Source organism: Benincasa hispida, chromosome 7 (assembly GCF_027475165.1).
Source record: "Benincasa hispida cultivar pf3 chromosome 7, pf3_genome.v1.1, whole genome shotgun sequence".
In the NCBI taxonomy this organism is placed as follows: domain Eukaryota; kingdom Viridiplantae; phylum Streptophyta; class Magnoliopsida; order Cucurbitales; family Cucurbitaceae; genus Benincasa; species Benincasa hispida.
Genome location: NC_143484.1, coordinates 31,445,098 through 31,457,571, shown reverse-complemented (window position 1 = coordinate 31,457,571; position 12,474 = coordinate 31,445,098).

The window sequence follows — 12,474 nt, the reverse complement described above, 5'->3', positions numbered from 1 at the left end:
ACTTTATGAAGGATCGTTCATACTTTTCGCTTACCTCTCTCATTGTGCGATTTTGCTCTCAGGTTTTTCTCATTTTCTCTCGTCGTCTCCCATCTTCATCCGAGCATTTGGTCACCTTATCACCGATCGTTTCTGCACTTTTTCCACCATCTTCGTGATCTGAAAGGTATGTGAATCTTCTCCTTGAATGCATGTTGATATTCGGGCTTTCACAGTTTAGGGTTCACACAATTTAGGGTTCGCATCTATCTTTTGTTAAATGATCTCTCAACTGTTGTTAAATGATCGTGTATTCATTCATAATCGATCATTTAGATAATCCTAGGTGAGCGTTTAGTATTTTCTAAAAAATCAGTTAGCAGGGATGTCCATTTATCCCGCGGAGACTCGCCCCGAACGGGTCGAGGAATCTCCGATTAGACGAGGAATGGGGGAGGGAGCGAGGATGATTTTTTTCCCATTGGCTAAACAGGGACGGGGACAGGGATTATATTCCCCGTCCTCGTCCCTGACCCCGACCCCGCCCCTGCCCCGATGAATATATTATATAATTATATTTATATAATAATAATAATAATAATAATAATAATAATAATTATTATTATTATTATTATTATTATTATTATTATTATTATTATTATTATTTTATCTATATACTTTTTATAAAAATTGTGATATAAAAAGTTAGTTATCTTCTAATTTTCATTTCAACATTTTCGTACTTTAATGCATTTCTAGATTGTTTTAACATTTAAGGCTTTCTACCTTACGCCATAAATATTATAGTATTTAAATGGAAAGCTTGACCATAATATCGTAATAGTTAAATTTTAACTTTTAGAAATTATAGGATTAAATTATATTTGTACACATATAATAGTATTATTTTTATAATAAATTTTTATACTATTTTCTTTGAATGAAAAATTTATTGGAAATAACATATTTAATATATATAATTTTATTTGGTTGAGAAAACAAAATTGCTAAAAATGAATATATTAAAAAAAGCAAACGAGGAAATTTTTCCTGTAGGGAACCAATCCCCGCGAATTCCCCGTGGAGAATCCCCGCCCCGATCCATGCGGAAAATTTCGCGGGGATGGAGAATGAAGTAGGGAGGTGGGGATGGAGATAGGGATGGGGATGTGGAAGCCTTCCCTATCCCGGTCCCGCCTCGTAGACATCTCTATCAGTTAGAGAAACTTAAATGATTGTTTAGATAAATATGTGTGATCGTTTAGTTTTTGTTACGCAATAGTTTAGTTCTTTGTTATGTGATCTTTTAGTTCATTGTTATGCGATCGTTTAGGTTTTTGTTATGCAATCTTTTTGTTTTTGTTATACGATCCTTTAGTTTTTCTAGGCGATCTTTTTATTTTTCAGACGATCGTACACTTATTGTGGTAATGTATACGTTTGTTATAGATTGCTAAGATGGTTGTCCCTACTGAGAAATATTTTCTTACTACAATTTCTTACCAAGTCCACAAAACTACGTCGACGATTAAGAATAAATTGACAGAAAAAGAGAGGAGAATGTATAGGAAAACAGTCTTTGGTCCACTATTGGACAGATCTTGTATTTAATGGGTAACTTTTTCACTATTTTTTGTTAAGAGAGGTAACGGATGTGACCTAGAAGTTATATCATTCAACATATTGAGAAAGAAAGTAACATTCTCCCAAGACAATTTTAATTTGATAACTACGTTGTGGTTGACCAAGAAAATAGTAGAAAGAGAAACAAGTGGTGAGAGACTGCGACAACTCATTCTTGGACCAAAGGACTCAAATGATAAGGATAGTTCTTGCAAGAATGCGGAGACTACATTCGAGAAGTTCACTTTTACAAATGATGAAAACGCCCGTCAAGGTTGCATTGACATTATTCATCGAAACGATGATGATTGGAAAAGACAAGAAAACTCAATCCGATGCGAAGACATTTGGGATTGTTGATGACCCTGAAATCTTTAGACATTATGATTGGTTGTTTGCCTTTTTTAAGTGTATATTGAATAGCATGAAGACTATCATGCATGAGAAGTAAGAGGTACATGAGACAAAGGAATCAGAAAATGCTCATCATGCCTCATATTAATGTATAAAGATATTTGCACTTGTAGTCGAGGTATGTACTTTCATTTCCAGTTCACTTTAATCTACATTGAATCTGTGTGATATGTATGTGTAACAAAGCTCCCATATTGTAGGTTTGGGCTTACGAAATTCTATCCACATCAAATAAGTTCATAGCCACCAAAGTTAACAAGATTACAATCCTGGAATTCTTAGATGGACTTGTTCTCGTGCTCTATCTTATAAATCGTTGAGTAAGAATTTTTTTCAACAAAAAAAAGTAAGTAATGGACCGCTTAGTAAATCTTGGCATCTATCATAGTTTCATACATTCTAACTTGCTCATTCACTTATGTATAGACTATTGTTGTGACGAGACTTGTATGGAGCATAGAGAAGATAAGGTATAAAGAGGACCGACTGGAAGGACTTGATGTGATTCATGATATTGAAGAAAGAAGGATTGAGGAGGTTGAGGGGTATGAACACTCTCTCGACATTCATAAGTCATTTGGAGGGCACAATAGATTTGACCAGCATGTTAGGGAGCACGAACATCGTCTGTCAGATGAACCTCATGCATATCAACCTGTAACTAAGCATCATTCCATAGAACCAAAACCATGTAGGCCAGTTCAAACTAACCATGAGAAGGATAAGAGGAGACAAGACGACTCGTTAAATAGGCAACATAAGTCCTTAGAACATCGTCATTCCAAATCCTACAAATTTCTTAGGGAGGAAATTAAAGAAGTTCGCAAAGATTTGGTGAACTTGACTACCATAGCCCGTCAAACGGGTGATACCTTTACTATCCAGCATCATCTGATGAGCCAACAACTGAAAGAAATAAAGTTGCTAGTCCAACGTCTGAATGGGGTATGTATTTAAATCATCCTGATTGATCGTTTAGAAAATCCTAAGCGATCGTTTGATAATCCTAAATGATCGTTAGATAATCCTAAACGATCGTTTAAAAAATCTTAAACGATCATTTGAATAATTCTAATTGATCATTTAGAAAATCTTAAATGATGGTTTGGATAATCCTAAACAATTGTTTAGATTATCATGTATAATCACTTCATTCATTATATATTTTGTGTGATTTGTTCAGGATAATAAAGGGACTCCTTGTGATGATGGTAATAATAATAATAATGAAGGAACCTCCCATGATGAGTAGTCCAAATCTCAAGTTATCAGTGATCAATGTGTGGTTGTTGAACACAAGAAGACTGAAGAAGTAATAGTCGATAAAATACTTAAACTCTTGATACAACCGTTCAATCTTAAGAGCCACATTGATTTGAATTCAACCTATGAAAAGTGCAACTCAAAAAGAGGCCATAGAAATCAAGGTAAGGTCGTTGTATGAATTAATTATCTTAACATTATATTGTCTCTTATTTATAATTTAAATGTAAGAGAAAAATGACTTCCCCAAGCGTTGGAAAAGGTAGAAACCAACCAAGTTTTCACATGAGGATGTGAAAAGGGGGGAAGTCACATATGGTTGGTAACAAAGAGGGAGAATATCAAGAAGCTCAACCTCCTTCAGATGATCTTCATCCTTCAAGTGATCATCCACCACCTCAAGTGATCCTTAACCACATCCTTCAAGTGATCCTCAACCTCAATCACCTTCAAAATCTTATCAAGAAGCTCAACCACATATAAATGAATCTCCAACCACAAACATTTGCAATGGAATTGAAACCAACTACAAGTGTTATCAATCCCAACCCCTTGGTCGCTAAACCTGACTCTCCCATGAGGATCTTTAGTTCCTATGACCCGTTGTTCCCAATCTCGAATGTTAGGTGGAATGCATAAAAAAAATGTAAATCTCATCCAAAAACTAAAAATGATGAGCGAATAGAGGTATATACATTCCGAACCAAGGAGTTCTTCAAAACGCTTGAACAGAACACATGGGTGATTGGGGATAGGAGTATTTCTAATATTATTTATAATCGTGTAGTAATTCCTTAATGTTCACTTAGAAAAATTCTATACGATCGTTTAGAAAATTTTAAACGATTGCTAAGAATAATCTTAACGATCGTATAGAAATTACCAAATGATCATTTAGAAAACCTAATCGATCGTATAGAAATTCCCCAACGATTGTTTAGAAAATTCTGAATGATCATATAAAAATTACCAAATGATCATTTAAGAAAACCTAGGCGATTGTTTAGAAAATTCTAAGTGGTCATATTGTTCGTATAGAAATTATCAAATGATCATTTAAAAAAACCTAAGCGATGTGGTTTGTATTAAATTCTGATTTATACTTATATTGTTCTTTTTTTAGATCAAAATATGGATCTCCTATTAATACACGTGCATCATAAGTTGCAGTCAAAATCTAATATATGCAAGTATCGATTCAAAGTGGTTAATTCGAGCTTCAACGGTATGTAAAATTTCACATTGTCGTTGAAATTACCCTTCATTCAACTTTATATTTATGTCTTTCTTTTCCCCAAGATGAAATTATGGAGCCAGAAGGAATTGCTTCTAAGATCCGGCCAGAAGGTGTGGAAATGGACGATGGAAAAGTGGCAGACTGGTTGGATTAGGAAGCACATATGAGGTTTTGGGCAAGCTCTTCTTACTTTATTGACTATGTGTTTGGACAACATGAAGAATACAAACTGGCATAGACTGAAGTTAACTTCAAATTTGGGCCAATCAACATCAAACAACACTGGCTCATGCTTGCCATCAATCTAAAATGTGCACTATCTATGTATTTAACTCCATGTCTAACTACATCGGTAGCAACATAATTGATGGTTATTTTTAGCTAGTGGCGAAATCAATATATTCAATGTTGATTTTCGTCAGATATGAAAAGCGACATAGAAAATTCAAGTACGGCTCATGGAAAATGAAGAGATCGAAGAAAACATTCCAACAGGGCAAGTCTCTTAATTGTGACATCTTTTGTGCTCAGTTTGTAGTGAAGGAACTTTTATACAAGAATACCTATGAGCGGAAGTAAATCTTTTCAATTCATTGTGACAAAATTTCCACATATACATTCACACATACAGATATGCATTAACTGTTGGGATTTGTGTCCTAATTCTTCCAGCGTCTCGTTGTTTTATAAAGATACACATTGTTCAATGAATAAATAAATGTTATTTAATTCTGGCATTTACTCATATCCAATAAACAAAGCTCTTTGGTTATCTTATATAAACTTAAGCATGTATATGTGATATACAAGTGGATCATGCCTTAAGTGATAATCTAAATCGATTTGTAGTATAAGGATTAAGGTGGGATACGTGATCCTGGTGACACTACGGATACGGCCAGTTTTGTAGAGGTTTGCAAGTATTGTAAACTACTATAGATGGTAGATCCTGACCATTCATGTGGAGACGTGGAGCGAGGGTGTCCTATACAAAGAGTTTGTATAAGACCTGAACCACGAGATGATTAGACTCTGTATATAACGATGTTGATAATAGAGACTTGCATCTCACCTAAACGACCATAGGTGACACGACCTCAATCCTGAATGTTTTGGGAACTCCTGCCTTTGAGGGCGATCCTTTGATTAGTATGGGTGAGAGTGGCATATTGCCAACTCAACATGCCTACCTTTTTGGGGACTTGTCTGATTTGGGAGCTGGGAACTCAATCTACAAAATGGAATTCACTCTTTTCCCGAAGCAGGGATAAGTAGAGAGATTGCTCTCTTAAGGGCTGATTCCGGGCTTGAATATAGTGGCCACAACTTCTCTTTGGAAGAGAAGACTCAGTCATAGTAGGATTATGACTTATGTTCATTAGAGGGATCAGTGGTACTTAAGGAGACATATGTAACTACAGGGGCATAACGGTTATTGGCCCAACTGTACTTACGAGTGATCTGTGAAGGGTTGTCGCACTGCTGATTGGTTAAGATGGACACATAATATATCTGTAGTAAGGAGAGTTCAGTTGTCGGTCTTTAGTGGAGTGCCTGGCAGTTAACGGATGGTGGATCCCGTGACTAAAGAGTTTAGTCAGTTATTCACATACCGTTGGAGCTTCAGAGCTACATGTCCATGAGATCCCCTTGGTAGCTTGGATTCTGTTAAGGATCAATTTTTGGTGTTGATTTGAAATGTACAAATTGATAAGAGGTGTTTTAATTATATATGATATAATCAGTATGATGTATAAGATACATTTAGTGGAGGACTAATGTAAATGAGATTTACATTAAGTACCATGGAATAGAAAAAGAACTATGGTGTATATGTTTCATGAGATGAAATATTAAAATTATAGGTTATAAATATAGTATGATAAGTTGGTTATCATTTATATTTATAATAATATTAATTATTGGATAATTAATACTTTTTCTTTTAAATAACTAAAGTAGTGGGTGGTTATTGGATCATGGTAACCGTGAGTTTAAAAGAAAATGGTTTCCTATTTTTTTTTGTTAAAAAAAAAATACTTTTTTACAAAACGATTGAAAAGGATTTTGAGTTTTCTCTCCGCACAAAGAAACTCACGTTAGTCATCAAGTAATTCGGATTTACTAAACGACGACCGGGCGAGCTAAACGATTGTGCAGATGCGAGCTAAACGATCGTGCAGTATTTACTAAATGATCGCATAGCTTTGCTAGACGATTGTTGGCCCAAGGTACACGATTGTGTAGTGTCTGTAGGCGACAGACCGAGCTAAACGATAGACAAAACGATCGCATAGCTTTTGCTAGACGATCACATAGCTTTATCTAAACGATTGGACATCAACCTATACAATATATCTCCGCCATCTCTCACTTTCCCAGTCGTGTACGCGATCATTGTTTCCTCCGTTCGTCTACCTCATATCAAGTCCGAACAAAGCCCACCTTTTGGATTCTCACACCATCGAGGTTTTCTGGATGTCGTTCGTAGTGCTGTAGAGGTCGTTTGTGTTGGGGAAGAGTTCGTGACCGAGGAGATCGTTGAAAACGAGCGTGAAGTGTTCATGCTATGTTCCTGCGGTGTTGCGATCGTGTAGATCGGGCGTTCGTGGTTGCTATTGTTCGAGTGATCAGAGTGCACAACGGAGCGTGGAGACGTTTCTGCCTATGTGCATAGAGTTTGCTTTCTATGCATTTCTATTGTTCATGCTGTAATTTTTCTATATAATCGCATAACCGTTGTTTGAAGTCAACTATAAATGTCTTTGTTGATTCATGATTGTAATTTGGAATAGTCTTGTTCCGCTGCTCATGAAAATCTCGAGATCCGATTTCCTTCATTAACAACACTAAATTACTGGCATGCTTCAAGGATAAATGACAAGAGAACGAGTAAACATACCAGTTGAAGACTTTCTTCTCGGCAAGACTCACTCTCTCCACAAAAAAACTCCTATTGCTCTTGCTAGACCAGCAAGTAATCGTTCAGTACCACTCTGGTCATCTACCACGAACGGCTTCGCATAAATAGCAGGAGATGGGGACGACACCACTACTTTGAGCCCTCAATATTCTCAGAGTGAGAATCCAAAGTGTGGGCTTTGTTCAGATTTAGTAGAGGTGAGGAGGAAAAGCTGTCATGTACAACAATCAAGCAAGTGGGAGAAGATAAAAACTATCATATAGTCAAGATGCTTGATCGTGTAGGTGAGGTATACAATCATGTAGGAAAAGCTAGGCAATCATCTATATGATCGTTTAGTCAGGCGTTAAGCGATCGCTTAGGAAAAGGTGGGCGATCTTTTAGGAAAGAGCGCATGGGGTGAACAGTCATTTAGTAAACTAATCGATTGCAAATACCTCGTGAACAATTTTAGCATGTGTTTCTAAAATGAAAACAATTTTCATTTTATTCTTTAGTTACGAAAACCGAATTGTACTCCCACTAACGCATGGTTGCGAAGAAAACTTCGGGCAATTATCCTATAACCGTCCAAATAATAAAATAATAAACATAATCATATTATATTTATAACCTATAGTTTGATATCATATGTAACGACTTGACCCCCTAGGACTTAAGTTAGATCGTTACTAAATACATGTATGCATGGAACTCAAAACGACAATTTGTTATGGCGAAATAAAAGCTAATTAGATAAGGTAAGTTCAAAAGACTTTCATTAAATTCAAATATTAAAACAATAGGAGGGTACCCATAAATCATAAAGGATAATAAATAAATCTGAAAAAAGATTCTTAAAAATAAGTTTTAAACATCAAAACTAAAAGTTGAGAGAAACATGAAAAGAACTCTAGCAGAAGCGTAAAAACTAATCCCAGTGGCTCGATCACGAATTGCGCTTGTCCATCGCCGGTGCATCTCTATCCTTACCTAAAACAACAACATGAGAAAAAATGAGTATAAAATACTCAGTAAGTAACCCCACTACTGGGGTCAGGCTAGGCATTTATGTCCTCTAGATACCCACCTCTAGTGAAACATATAAACTGCTCTAGTCCTCATGGGACACATATACACATGAAACAAAAAGGAGACTGAGTTCTATCCTACTATAGTTAAGTATGCCCACTACCTCTGGTGGATCCCGAAGGAGACACAAATTGGTGTATCCCGAAGGAGACACAAACTGGTGAATCCCGAATGAGACACAAGATGGTGTATCCTAAAAGAGACATAAACTGGTGAATCCCGAAGGAGACACAAACTGGTGAATCCCGAAGGAAACACAAACTGGTGAATCTCGAAGGAAACACAAACTCATGAATCCCAAAGGAAACACAAAATGTAATGGGCATCTAACTAATCAGTAAGGACACTTGCACAGTCTCAACATCGTATTTATCACTATATGAATCTATGACATACATATATACCTCAACATTATGGCTCTACAACATACATATATACCTCAACATTATGGCTCTACAACATACACATATACCTCAACATCATGGCTCTACAACATACACGTATACCTCAACATCATCCAATCAAATACATCCATATGGAATCACATACCATCTCATACTAGCATTTAAGTGTCTATGTGCACAAATAAATATTTCAGATCTCGTGCCAGAACATACTTTGGTCATATTATACTATCAGTCTATCATGCTGTCATTTTGCCATAACATTCATTTATCATGCTAGCATACATCTAATGTCTGGCCCGTGGGCAGTTCCAGTAGTAAGATTACTTACCTTGATATTAGGTCGACCCAAAAAGCAATTGAATCTTTGTGAAATTCTTGATTCCTTAATCAAGCCTAAACATAAACCAAGCTTTAAAATTAATATGGCCAAATTCCAAACACCAAATATTACAAAATATTTCCAGATAACCTTACCTAAGGTGTGGTCCAATTTGAATTCACCTTCCAAACCTCCAATTTTAAGTCCAAATAATTAGCAAACCAAACTCTTCTTCATCTTGAATGAAATTCTTGAATTAACCCCCTAATCATAATTTGAAATTAGGCTTACATGATTAAAGCTTGAATCAAATACATACTTCACTACCAATGTCTCAAATAAATTATCCATATGTAGCTTCATAAAAAAAAAATCACTTCCAAATGACTTTACCAAAATTTCTCAACAACCAAAACTAATCCACAAGAGGGTAATCAAAGCATAAAACTTACCAAAACTCGCTAAAATAAACTCCAACTTCACTAAACAACACCTCAATATCTTCACAAACTTGAACCCAAAGTTGAAACACAATGGGTATCAACCAATTGATGCCAAAAGTAAATGATTATTCAAGAATCAACTGAAAATAACCCAAACGGCAGAAATCTTACCTAAATCGATAGATCCAGTGATGAAAAATGTGAACGACGCTTGAGCAGTGGTGGACGGAGGTCATGAAGAAGAAACTGACGCGGCAGCTTTGGGCGGCGGCTAGGGTCTCGGCTGGACGAAGAAGAAATTGGGGGGGGAGGGGGGGGGTGCCGGCGGATGCATGAGGAAGTAAGGGAAATGTGGGTTTTTAAAAATAATAATAATAAACTTAAAAAGGAAATAAGTATAATTATATTTAATTCCTTTCCTTATTCCATTTTATACTATTAAATTTCTTTCATTTTCAAAAGAAAATTAATTCCTGCCATTAATTTTCAAATTGAATAATTTCACGCCAACAATTAAATTCCTGCACTTATACTTGAAGCCCAAAACTCCAAAAATGCCCTTCAACTAATAACAATTACTAAAATTCCAAATAATAAAGTTACTGAAATTACATTATTACTAAAAAAATGTGTGGGGTGTTACATCATATATCAACCATAGTGTTTTCTCCCCTACTTGATACAAATCACATTTATATCCAATTTCCTCCAAATTAATGTATCTCATATATTTAGTCAATCATATCATATATAATTAATCAGTTCAATTATATCATATATAATCGAACTCCCTCTTGTCAATTTTGAACATTTCAAACTGACCCAAAAAATTGATTCCCAACTTGAATCCAAGCTACCAATGGGACCTTATGGACCTATGGCTCGAAGCTCTAACGGTACGTAAATAGCTGACTAAACTATTTAGCCACGAGATTCACTATCCGTTAACTGCCAGACATTCCACTAAAGACCGATAGTTGAACTCTTCTTACCACAGATATATTTATGTGTCCATCGGATATAACCAATCATGAGTACGATAACCCTTCACAGATGCTCGTAAGTACAGCTGGGCCAATTTACCATTTTGCTCCTGTAGTTACATCTTTCTCCTTAAGTACTACTGATCCCTCTAATGAACAATACAACATAGTCCTATTATGTATGAACACCTCTCGGCCCATGAGAAGGTGTGTGGCGACACATCGTTCAAGCCCTGGGATCAGCCCTTAACAAAGAAATCTATCTACTTACCCATGCTTCGAGGAATGAGTGAATTCCATTTTCTGTAGCTGAGTTCCCAGCTCCCAAATCAGACAAATCCCCAAAGTGATAGGTTTGAGTTGGCGAATTGGCCACTCGCACCCATGTAAATCAAAGGATCGCCCTCAATGACAGGAGTTCCCAACTCACTCAAGATTGAGGTTATGTTACCTACGGTCATCCTAGTGAAATGAAGTCTCTATCATAAATGACGATATATAACGAGACATTAGCACTTTGTGGTCAGGTCTTATACAAACTCTTTGTATAGGGTGCCCCCGCTCGCACGTCCCCACATGAATGATCAGGATCATACCATCTATAGTAAGTCACAACACTTGTAACTATTCCACAAAGTGGGCCACATCCGTAGCGTTACCAGGATAAGGTTTCCCTCCTATATCCATATACTATAGACTATTTTGGTTATCACTTAAGACATGATCCACTTGTATGTCACCACATACATGCTTAAGTTACATAATGATAACTAGGGATTTTAGTTTATTGTTTTGTGGTAAAGCAAATAAAACATCCAATGTGCAAAGTCAAGAAGTGAAGTAAATATCATATATTATACATCACAAGTGTTCATACAAAATGTGTTTACAAACTATAGGACACGAGACTTTAGGGCATCATCCCCAACATGTAGAATATATTGTAACGGGTATGAATAAGGATAGCTTAGAACAAAACAATATGGCATTGTTTAGGAAACAATACGTTGCCCAATTGTGGGCTGATCAATATATATGGTCATCTATAACTGAATTTCTTGAATTGAATTTTGAATGTATAGATGTTCAACTGAATAATATTAGAAAAAGTACAATAAAAAACTAGAAAAAAAATATATAAATGAACGATCGTCCACAAATAACTAAACAATCGTCAATAAATAACTAAATAATTGCCCATAAATAACTAAACTATCACCCATTAATAACTAAACGATTGTCCACAAATGATTGAAGTAAACGACACAAACAAGTAAACAATTGCCCACAAATAAGTAAACGATCACACACTTTATAATTAAACGATCGTACATAAACAAGTAAACGATCGCCCATAAATTATATATCATTAATCCTAGATGGGCCAGTGTCAGGTGTTATTAATATTTGTTTGTACGTTTTCTTGTTATGAGCTCTCTGACCACATCGTGTACACCTGTGGATTTGTCGTCGCGCCCTCTTCAGTAGAAGGTATCCTAATGGTTTGACATTGACCCACACTTGGTACCTTTCGTGGTGGCAGAATTTTGAAGTATTCAAAATTTGATCTTCTATTCTATTCTTGCCTATGTTTAACAAGGAAGATTGATTCTACATAAATAGCAAGCACACACTCAACTGTAAACCATTTTGCACATAATGTTTGAACATTAATGTTCCTAAAGGTTGTCGGAAGATATTGCATGGGAGCATGAGATCTCCATACAATTGAACTCCATACAAGTACATGTCAGTGCACGAAGATCAACCAAACCCCTCCCTCCCTACAAATATCCATCGTCCACATTAATT